The following is a 12,305-nucleotide window of genomic DNA, read 5'->3' as shown; positions in this document are numbered from 1 at the left end:
AACCTGAAGCGTTGATAGCTCAAATGGTCTAGGAGCAGTAGTCGGTACAAAAAGTGGGTAAATAGGAAGAATAGGCTTCGCCATGCTGTGGTCTTGCTGGATCAAACCCACTAACAGGCCCGGAGTGGGTAATCAGGAGAATCGGGAGAATTCCCGGTGGGCCGCTTCACTTTTGGGCCAGTCGAGGGAAAAATATTGACATTTGCCACGTTAATCTATCTTCTCTTAGAGTTGGCTACACACGTTTGCATTCTATGCCTAACACCGCAGCCTCTGCATGGGTTGTTCTTCCCTCCCAAGAAGAGTTGGTTTGGTCCATATAGCCCGTCTTTTCTAAAAAGTTTTCTCAGATACCATAGCCGGGCCGGCCCTACCGTAGTGATAAGAGCCAGGGTGGATGGATGGTAGAAAGAGGCCATGAGGGACTGAAAAGGCCAGGTAAAAAAGACGAAAAATATTGGAGGAAAATGCTGCCAAATGTGCCAAGCAGATTTTTTTTGAAGAGGACAGACATAAGTGGCAACTGGTGAAGAGAGATAGCCATGATTATTAGCGGCGCAATTATTGGGCTAATACTGGATGTTGTCAACCTATTCGCAAGCAACATATTAAATTAATTAAAATATTATCCTTTTTGTATCATCCAATATGGCGATTTATAGACTTTGCAAATATTATGCAAATATTGATAACAAAACTCAAGCCTGATCTGTGTATTCAGTAGCCTAGGCCTAAAAACAAAAGTAGTCTGAGCAGCAGATCAGCCAGTCCCCCCCGCTGAAAATGAGCTGAACTGTTGCTTTATTTATCCAATTTCCACCACCAATAAAAAAGTGGGCCGGTCTTGGTCCTGAAACTCCCGGGCTGAAAAGTGGCCCCACTCCGGCCCACTAATAATAAGAAAACTTAAGAAGAACAATAGTGGTCTTGCTGGATCAAACCCACTAATAAAAACACAGTCACCAAATTCCTGCATGTTCGCCAATGTTTACAGGGCCTAAATTCAGCGCGGGATTGCGGGTAGGCCTATAGCGCATGATTTAGTCAAGACCCGCAACTCTAGCCATCATAATGCGAGAAATTCTCGCACACATTTTACAGCACTGTCTGATAACGTTAATCTAATAATGGAGCAGTGTGAATGCGGGACCAGATGGACCAACTTCTGACTTGAACCGAACATAACCCCATGCAGACACACACACGTGCACAGCACCACTATGCAGGTGCGCTCTCTCTCTTACAACAGGACTTGTCCCCGCTGAAGTCAAATTATGCTAGGTGCTTCTACATCAGCTGCTACTGACAGAAAATGAAAACGAAAGTTTAGCGATCAGGAACTGTCGGGAATTTGTTCTCCATTTGAAGAAGGTAATCAGTACAGTATGTAAGTAAGTAAGTAAGTAAGTAAGTATATACTCTTTTGATCCCGTGAGGGAAATTTGGTCTCTGCATTTATCCCAATCTGTGAATTAGTGAAACACACTCAGCACACAGTGAACACACAGTGAGGTAAAGCACACACTAATCCCGACGCAGTGAGCTGCCTGCTACAGCGGCGCTTGGGTAGCAGTGAGGGGTTAGGTGCCTTGCTCAAGGGCACTTCAGCCATTCCTACTGGTCGGGGTTTGAACCGGCAACCCTCCGGTTACAAGTCCAAAGTGTGAAAGATCCTTCATACGTGATATGTGAAAGATCCTTCATACCAAAACAGCGATCAAACATTATCAAATGTATCATGACGTGTTGTCACAAACACTTACTCCAATTAGAAAATCAAAACCAAAATCATGTAAGTAAAGACTGTTAAGTGTTGTTATCTCATTGACGTCTGTATAAGGGGGAGGAGGATATTTTTGACCTAAAACATTTGCCTAAATAAAATTGTAAGTATTTTGGCTTTGATTCTCTTTTCACGCTTCAAGGTAGATCTTGCCTTTGTTCAGGGCCGAGGTCAGGGATCTTGGGCAAGAGCAATGGGATGTCGGAGCAATGGGATGTCGGAGCAAAGGGTTTATTTTTTTTTCGAAGCTAGGGGACATCGTATTACTGGGTTGTCGGGCCAAAGGGAATTTTTCGGATTATTGAGAGGTAGGACTAATGGAGCGTCGGAGAAATGGGCAGTCCCCGGAAGATTTGACAAATTGCATTCGACCTGTGGTGCGAAACATCCGCAATCGATATTATTACAAGCAATGTGCACACATTAGCAGGGCTGCTCATAACAGTAGGCTATCCACCTTAGCTTAAGGTGACCAGATTTCTGAGACAAAATCCGGGGACATTTTCAGTTGAGAAGCGTAAAACATGTAATGTTTTAATTTTTGTAAACTTAAACACTGTCCCAGGGGTGTCACTAGACCTGCACTAGTCCACAAGCACCCCTAGGGGGGTTCGGCTCCCCCGTAAGAAAATGTGGTATATTTTAACGTTTAAATGCATCAATTTGGTGCACTTTTAAAAGAAATTCAGAGGTTAGACTTTATTATTCTTATCTATGGATGGAAATATTTGTGCTGTAGCCTAAATTTGCACTTCAGAATTTTATCCATGCACACACAGGTGGAATGGTTATAATATTGCAATAAGTTATTTTATTGCCCAACCACAAAGCATATTTTCTTCACAGTTTCAAAGTTCAGAAATGGTCCAAAATAGTATTGGCTACATTTCAGCACTAGGCTTACATTAAACTAGATGTACCGCATAGCGGTACAAAATATGACCGCCGCTCAGTCCTGTACATCCATTCCGCGAAAATAAATCACAGTTCAATTTGTCTCCATATTTTACTCCATCCCCCACTTTTGTGTATGCTTGTTTGGCATGCCTGAGTGTGTGTGTGCGGCTGCACAGAAAGTAGCCTACTGGTGCTGAAAAGGTGAATAGATTGTAGAATAGCCAAAGAAGATGTAGCATTGTTATAAAACCTTTAAAATCTCTAAACAATCACAAGTAGGGCAGTTCATCACAGTCTGCAACTGGATTGATGAAAGGTCACTTACACCTGTAGGCTACATTGTATTTGGGAAAAGCAAAAGGTATCAGCATAATGTTATTTATTTATTTTTATGTATTTATAAACAAAAACATCTCTGTCAGTTCCATGCCGTTTTCAACAGCTATCAAAAACAAAGGTCATTTTTGGATGGATGGATTTTTTGTGAATGTTTCTTCTTCTACATAAGATTTTAGTCATCTTTAGTTCATGTAATACTTTATTGTCAATGCACAAATTAAGTAACAGTAGTCTGAAACGTTATTGTTAATGCACAAATTAAGTAACAGTAGTCTGAAACGAAATGCTGTTTTACATCTAACCAGTGGTGCAAATAACTGACATGTCCAAATGGGCCTTGATGAAATGCGTCGCTAGACTGTTCATACACATTTTAACGGGCCAAAGTTGAAGAGCTTTTGTCCGTTATTGTTCGTGCAAATATAGGCTGATTCATGTTCCCTTGCATTGTGTAACTGAGGTCCATGGCTAGTCTGGCTTTCATCAGACCAAGCTCAATCTTTTAAGAAATCAAAAAATAAATAGCGGGCAGATCAGGCTGGGTTCACCCAGCCTAGTCCATAGGCACCCGATATTGTTTAATTTTCCGATTGAGATATACACGCTCTGGCTATTCTAAATGCAAAAATGCATTAGGGAGTTATGACAAAACTGTAACTAACAAACTAGATCCTAATAGAAAGCTGTTAGCTTCCCTAAGCTACAGGTAGGATTATAAGGTAGGCCTATTTACAACATAAATTGTCAATAGGCTATGCTGGCGACACAAATAAAATCTCCTTTGGAAACCAATGGCTTACGCCTTACAGTATCAAGCGGACTTAAACTGTCATATCGTGGCGAAAAGTTGTAATAACATTCACGCAGCTCCATGAGTCAAGGTAAGCGCGAATGAAGTAGCCACTTCTAAATGGGACCCACTACACAGTAGCTTAAGGTGTTTTGCTAAAGCAGCCATAATGAAATGAAGGTGTCATTGTTTGGATACTTCACACGTGCTTTTTAATTTCACAGACTACAACTACCAAGCTGTAATCAAAGCACATCGATTCCCCTCTCACACCCTGCACGCACTTAAAACAAAATAAACAGGCGTCTCAGTCTCACGCATGTATAGGCAAAACTGTATCAGACCGGTGTAACGTTGGTAAATCTTCCATTGCACAGAATGATTTTTGTAGCACGTACAACAAATGACAGTTGAAAGATACAATTACAGTGCTGATATCAGTTTGCTTGGTATAACCGCATTTATACTTTTCTACAAATGCAATCAATCAAATGGGCCTCCATCACTCAACCAACGCTAACGGTAACATTACCTAGGTCCTTATTGATATTACAAGATTAACGTACCTGCAGTAAAAACCAAGCATGTCCGATAAACATCCTCAGATTTATTTCGGCTTCAAGAAGAAATGGGAATTACACTTCATATGAACATCGTCCTGTCCTTATTAGATGTTTGCTGCGGTAAATTACAGTCCTTGTTGGAAGTGTCCATTGTTTTTCCAACCCACTTCTAACTTCCAACAAAATTACGTCTCACTGCAACGATGCGCCATCTAGTGGACAAACGACTACTTATCGCCAATACTGAAAATGCAGCCATGATGATGATGATGAATATTTATTTTGGCTTTCTTTTGATCCTACTGAATTTGTAATTATGTATCGGCCGTTCTAATACCGATAGTATGTGGGTGCCTGTGTGTGTGCATGTTTATATGTGTGCACCGCCATTTACAGGCCAATGAGTGTACAGTCACTAAATGTACACATAACCTAATTTTTTTAGACCCCCCCATGGATGAAATTCTACGAAACTTGGCATACCCCCAGACCCCCAGAGAATGCCAGGTCAATCATACACATAAAATTTGGTGCAGTTCTGAACATCTTAACTGAAGATAGGGGCGATTAAAGCAGAATAATATTGCATTTTCATTTTTTACCGGGGGTGGGGGTTGGGTGCAAATCACAAATGAGTGATTATGAGCCAGGTTGATGTGGGCCCTTGAGACCAACATACCATAAAAGATTCACAGAGAACTGTGTCTGCCCTACCCTCCTTTCGGGGGGTCCAGTCCAGCGGGGGGGCTGCAGATCAAAACGAAAAATGACGGTTCCATGCTATCCATGTGGGGGTACATGCCCACCAAGTTTTGTGTACCCCGGTCTTTCAGTGTCCCGGGAATCCTTGTTGGTGTACGTCACTAAATGTACACATAAATTATTTTATTGTAAGGCCCCCCATGACCGAAAGTACACAAAACTTGGCATGCATTCGGAGGGTGTCATAATGATCCTACACTTTTAATTTCGTGCAGTTTTGACCTTGTCAGCCAGAGATATTGTGATGAAAACACCTAATTTTTTGCTTTTTAATTTTTAACTAGGTGGCGCTATACATGAAATAAGTGGTAATGGGATGGGTTGACATGCCCCCTTAAGACCAACATACAAAAAAAAGGTGGACCTCCTAGGCCCTACGGTTCTCGAGATATTCACAGAAAACTGTCTCCGGCCACCTACAGGCCAGTTGGTGTATAGTAACATAAATTAATTTATTGTGTGGCCCCCCATGAACGGAATTCCACAAAACTTGGCGTGCATACAGAGGGTGTCATAATGATCCTACACTTCTCGTGCAGTTTTGACTATGTTAGGTCACAGATACCTTCAATTACACCACCTCATTTTTACTTTTTTGTGTTTAACTAGGTGGCGCTATACATGAAATGAGTGGTTATGGAATGGGTTGACATGGCCCCTTGAGATCAACATACAAAAAAAAATGGTCCTCCTAAACCCTACGGTTTTCGAGATATTCACAGAAAACTGTGTCTGCCCTACCCTCCTTTCGGGGGTCCAATTCAGCGGGGGGGCTACAGATCAAAACGAAAAACGATGGTTCCATGCTATCCATGTGGGGTTACATGTCCACCAAGTTTCGTGTACCCCGGTCTTTCAGTGTCCCGGGAATCATTGACGGAAATTTGGGCATGCGAAAAAGAAAAAAAAAAAAAAAAAAATCTGCGCGGCGGTCATAACTAGATGTACCGCATAGCGGTACAAAATATGACCGCCGCTCAGTCCTGTACATCCGTTCCGCGAAAATAAATCACACTTCAATTTGTCTCCATATTTTACTCCATCCCCCACTCTTGAAACGTTTGTGTATGCTTGTTTGGCATGCCTGAGTGTGTGCGGCTGCACAGAAAGTACCCTACTGGTGCTGAAAAGGTGAATAGATTGTAGAATAGCCAAAGAAGATGTAGAATTGTTATAAAACCTTTAAAATCTCTAAACAATCACAAGTAGGGCAGTTCATCACAGTTCATCCATTGCAACTGGATTGATGAAAGGTCACTTACACCTGTAGGCTACATTGTATTTGGGAAAAGCAAAAGGTATCAGCATAATGTTATTTATTTATTTATTTATTTCTTTTTTATGTATTTTTAAACAAAAACATCTCTGTCAGTTCCATGCCGTTTTCAACAGCTATCAAAAACAAAGGTCATTTTTGGATGGATGGATTTTTTGTGAATGTTTCTTCTTCTTACATAAGATTTTAGTCATCTTTAGTTCATGTAATACTTTATTGTCAATGCACAAATTAAGTAACAGTAGTCTGAAACGTTATTGTTAATGCACAAATTAAGTAACAGTAGCCTAGTCTGAAACGAAATGCTGTTTTACATCTAACCAGTGGTGCAAATAACTGACATGTCCAAATGGGCCTTGATGAAATGCGTCGCTAGACTGTTCATACACATTTTAACGGGCCAAAGTTGAAGAGCTTTTGTCCGTTATTGTTAGTGCAAATATAGGCTGATTCATGATCCCTTGCATTGTTTAAATGAGGTCCATGGCTAGTCTGGCTTTCATCAGACCAAGCTCAATCTTTTAAGAAATCAAAAAATAACTAGAAAAGCATTTCCTGAAGGAAATACAGTGCATGAAAATGCAAAAAATATGATGTCAAATATCATACAGAATAAAAACAAACTATATTGGTTGCTAGGTAGATGAGGTTTAATATAGTTGGCATGACTGAACAGTTAAATAGGTGGATAGTTTATATAGGTAAATGATTTACTTGGTAGATAAGGTTTAATATAGTTGGAATGATTGAACGGTTAAATAAGTGGATAGTTTAAATGGTTAAATTATTTAGGTAGATAGTTGACGATAACTGACACTTGGAATGGCTCTAATGTTTGCTAGCAGTTATGCTAACCATGTTACTTAGCTAACTTAGCTAATCGTTTTTAGCAGTTTTAATAAAAATGCTAACTAGCATGCTAACATGCTAACCATGTTACTTAGCTAACTTAGCTAATCATTTTTAACAGTTTTGCTAAAAATGCTAACTAGCATGCTAACACGCTAGCATGCTAACTATGCTAACCACGTTACTTAGCTAACTTAGCTAATCATTTTTAGCAGTTTTGCTAAAAATGCTAACTAGCATGCTAACACGCTAGCATGCTAACTATGCTAACCATGTTACTTAGCTAACTTAGCTAATCGTTTTTAGCAGTTTTGCTAAAAATGCTAACTAGCATGCTAACATGCTAGCATGCTAACCATGCTACTTAGCTAACTTAGCTAACTAGCTACAGTGGGTAGGAGTCATAGTTGATGACAAGTAACAGTTACAATGGCTGAACAGTTAAAAAGTTCAGTAGTTTAAAGGGTTAAATTGTTTAACAGTGAAATATTGTAGTGAGGACTTTTATTTTGAAACAGTTTTTGGCAGAGGAAGCAGTTGAACAGGATGTGTAGTCTTAATAGGGCCAGTTTGTATGCTTAAAGCCTGAGACTGGCAGTTGGTCCAGGTGGCCCGAACACCTGCCATAGGATTCTAATTGCTTAACGGCCGTATTGTGATGTCATAATCATAATGTTAAGTCAATGGGGAAATTTTGATTAGTTTTTAATTAATAGTTTAAAAAGTATAAAAGTTACAAAGTTGAAAAATACATAGCACCCATGTCCTAAGTAAGACCTACGTAACATAGTTTGAATGAAGTTTCTACGTTAAACGGTTGAAGCTGCATTAAATGCGTTAGAAGAAGAAGAAGAACTAGAAAATGCAATTCCAGGGAATTACCAGTGCATGAAAATGCAAAACATATGGTGTGAAATATATTGTTAAAACAGATGATGTGCTAATTGGCAACCAACATGATGAGGTTTAATATAGTTCAAATGACTGAACTAGGTAGATGAGGTTTAATATAGTTGGAATGACTGAACAGTTAAATAAGTGGATAGTTTAAATGGTTAAATTATTTAGGTAGATAGTTGACGATAACTGACAGTTGGAATGGCTCTAATGTTTGCTAGCAGTTATGCTAACTATGTTTCCAAAGATAATAATATTAACAAAGTTACTATGCTAACTAGCATGCTAACATGCTAGCATGTAAACTATGCTAACCACGTTACTTAGCTAATCATTTTTAGCAGTTTTGCTAAAAATGTTAACTAGCATGCTAACATGTTAACTATGCTAACCACGTTACTTAGCTAACATAGCTAATCATTTTTAGCAGTTATGCTAACTAGCATGCTAACATGCTAGCTATGCTAACCATGTTACTTAGCTGACTTAGCTAATCATTTTAAGCAGTTTTGCTAAAAATGCTAACTAGCATGCTAACATGCTAGCATGCTAACCATGTGACTTAGCTAACTTAGCTAATCATTTTAAGCAGTTTTGCTAAAAATGCTAACTAGCATGCTAACATGCTAGCATGCTAACTATGCTAACCATGTGACTTAGCTAACCATTTTTAGCAGTTTTGCTTAAAATGCTAACTAGCATGCTAACATGCTAGCATGCTAACTATGCTAACCATATGACTTAGCTAACTTAGCTAATCATTTTTAGCAGTTTTGCTAAAAATGCTAACTAGCATGCTAACATGCTAGCATGCTAACTATGCTAACCATGTGACTTAGCTAACTTAGCTAACTAGCTACAGTGGGTTGGAGTCATAGTTGATGACAAGTAACCGTTACAATGGCTGAACAGTTAAAAAGTTCAGTAGTTTAAAGGGTTAAATTGTTTAACAGTGAAATATTGTAGTGAGGACTTTTATTTTGAAACAGTTTTTGGCAGAGGAAGCAGTTGAACAGGATGTGTAGTCTTAATAGGGCCAGTTTGTATGCTTAAAGCCTGAGAATGGCAGTTGGTCCAGGTGGCCCGAACACCTGCCATAGGATTCTAATTGCTTAACGGCCGTATTGTGATGTCATAATCATAATGTTAAGTCAATGGGGAAATTTTGATTAGTTTTTAATTAATAGTTTAAAAAGTATAAAAGTTACAAAGCTGAAAAATACATAGCACCCATGTCCCAAGTAAGACCTACGTAACATAGTTTGAATGAAGTTTCTACGTTAAACGGTTGAAGCTGCATTAAATGCGTTAGCGGAAGAATAAGAATAAGAACTAGAAAAGCATTTCCTGAAGGAAATACAGTGCATGAAAATGCAAAAATATGATGTAAAATATCATACAGAGTAAAAACAAACTATATTGGTTGCTAAGTAGATGAGGTTTAATATAGTTGGAATGACTGAACAGTTAAATAGGTGGATAGTTTAAATGGTTAAATTATTTAGGTAGATAGTTGACGATAACTGACAGTTGGAATGGCTCTAATATTTGCTAGCAGTTATGCTAACTATGTTAACAAAGATAATAATGTTAACAAAGTTACTATGCTAACTAGCATGCTAACATGCTAGCATGCTAACTATGCTAACCATGTTACTTAGCTAACTTAGCTAATCGTTTTTAGCAGTTTTGCTAAAAATGCTAACTAGCATGCTAACATGCTAGCATGCTAACTATGCTAACCATGTGATTTAGCTAACTTAGCTAATCATTTTTAGCAGTTTTGCTAAAAATGCTAACTAACATGCTAACATGCTAGCATGGTAACTATGCTAACCATATTACTTAGCTAACTTAGCTAATTATTTTTAGCAGTTTTGCTAACTATGCTAACTAGCATGCTAACATGCTAACTATGCTAACCATGTGACTTAGCTAACTTAGCTAATCATTTTTAGCAGTTTTGCTAAAAATGCTAACTAGCATGCTAACATGCTAGCATGCTAACCATGTGACTTAGCTAACTTAGCTAACTAGCTACAGTGGGTAGGAGTCATAGTTGATGACAAGTAACAGTTACAATGGCTGAACAGTTAAAAAGTTCAGTAGTTTAAAGGGTTAAATTGTTTAACAGTAAAATATTATAGTGAGGACTTTTATTTTGAAACAGTTTTTGGCAGAGGAAGCAGTTGAACAGGATGTGTAGTCTTAATAGGGCCAGTTTGTATGCTTAAAGCCTGAGACTGGCAGTTGGTCCAGGTGGCCCGAACACCTGCCATAGGATTCTAATTGCTTAACGGCCGTATTGTGATGTCATAATCATAATGTTAAGTCAATGGGGAAATTTTGATTAGTTTTTAATTAATAGTTTAAAAAGTATAAAAGTTACAAAGCTGAAAAATACATAGCACCCATGTCCCAAGTAAGACCTACGTAACATAGTTTGAATGAAGTTTCTACGTTAAGTGGTTGAAGCTGCATTAAATGCGTTAGCGGAAGAATAAGAATAAGAACTAGAAAAGCATTTCCTGAAGGAAATACAGTGCATGAAAATGCAAAAATATAACGTAAAAAAATCATACAGAGTAAAAACAAACTATATTGGTTGCTAAGTAGATGAGGTTTAATATAGTTGGAATGACTGAACAGTTAAATAGGTGGATAGTTTAAATGGTTAAATTATTTAGGTAGATAGTTGACGATAACTGACAGTTGGAATGGCTCTAATGTTTGCTAGCAGTTATGCTAACTATGTTAACAAAGATAATAATGTTAACCAAGTATGCTAACTAGCATGCTAACAATGTTAAAATGCTAAGTATGCTAACCATGTGACTTAGCTAACTTAGCTAATCATTTTTAGCAGTTATGCTAACTAGCATGCTAACTATGCTAACCATGTGACTTAGCTAATCATTTTTAGCAGTTTTGCTAAAAATGCTAACTAGCATGCTAACATGCTAGCATGCTACCTATGCTAACCACATTACTTAGCTAACTTAGCTAATCATTTTAAGCAGTTTTGCTAAAAAATGCTAACTAGCATGCTAGCATGCTAACTATGCTAACCACATTACTTAGCTAACTTAGCTAATCATTTTAAGCAGTTTTGCTAAAAATGCTAACTAGCATGCTAACATGCTAGCATGCTAACTATGCTAACCATGTTACTTAGCTAACTTAGCTAATCATTTTTAGCAGTTTTGTTAAAAATGCTAACTAGCATGCTAACATGCTAACTATGCTAACCACATTACTTAGCTAACTTAGCTAATCATTTTAAGCAGTTTTGCTAAAAATGCTAACTAGCATGCTAACATGCTAGCATGCTAATTATGCTAACCACGTGACTTAGCTAACTTAGCTAACTAGCTACAGTGGGTAGGAGTCATAGTTGATGACAAGTAACAGTTACAATGGCCGAACAGTTAGTAGTTTAAAGGGTTAAATTGTTTAACAGTAAAATATTATAGTGAGGACTTTTATTTTGAAACAGTTTTTGGCAGAGGAAGCAGTTGAACAGGATGTGTAGTCTTAATAGGGCCAGTTTGTATGCTTAAAGCCTGAGACTGGCAGTTGGTCCAGGTGGCCCGAACACCTGCCATAGGATTCTAATTGCTTAACGGCTCTATTGTGATGTCATCAGCCCATGTTAAGTCTATGGGGAAATTTTGACTAGTTTTTAATTAATAGTTTAAAAAGTATAAAAGTTACAAAGTTGAAAAATACAAAGCCCACATGTCCTAAGTAAGACCTACGTAACATAGTTTGAATGAAGTTTCTACGTTAAACGGTTTAAGCTGCATTAACTGCGTTAGAAGAAGAAGAATAAGAAGAAGAAAAAGCCTTGGAAGAACAGTACAGTGCATTTTCATGCACTGTAATAAGAAGCCTAGGAAGAACAGTACAGTGCATTTTCATGCACTGTAATAAGAAGCCTAGGAAGAACAGTACAGTGCATTTTCATGCACTGTAATAAGAAGAAGCCTAGGAAGAACAGTACAGTGCATTTTCATGCACTGTAATAAGAATAAGAAGAAGCCTAGGAAGAACAGTACAGTGCATTTTCATGCACTGTAATAAGAAGAAGCCTAGGAAGAACAGTACAGTGCATTTTCATGCACTGTAAAAAGCCTTGGAATAACAGTA

The sequence above is a fragment of the Alosa sapidissima genome, chromosome 7, assembly GCF_018492685.1.
Source record: "Alosa sapidissima isolate fAloSap1 chromosome 7, fAloSap1.pri, whole genome shotgun sequence".
Classification (NCBI taxonomy): Eukaryota; Metazoa; Chordata; class Actinopteri; order Clupeiformes; family Clupeidae; genus Alosa; species Alosa sapidissima.
This window is presented reverse-complemented; position numbering follows the sequence as displayed.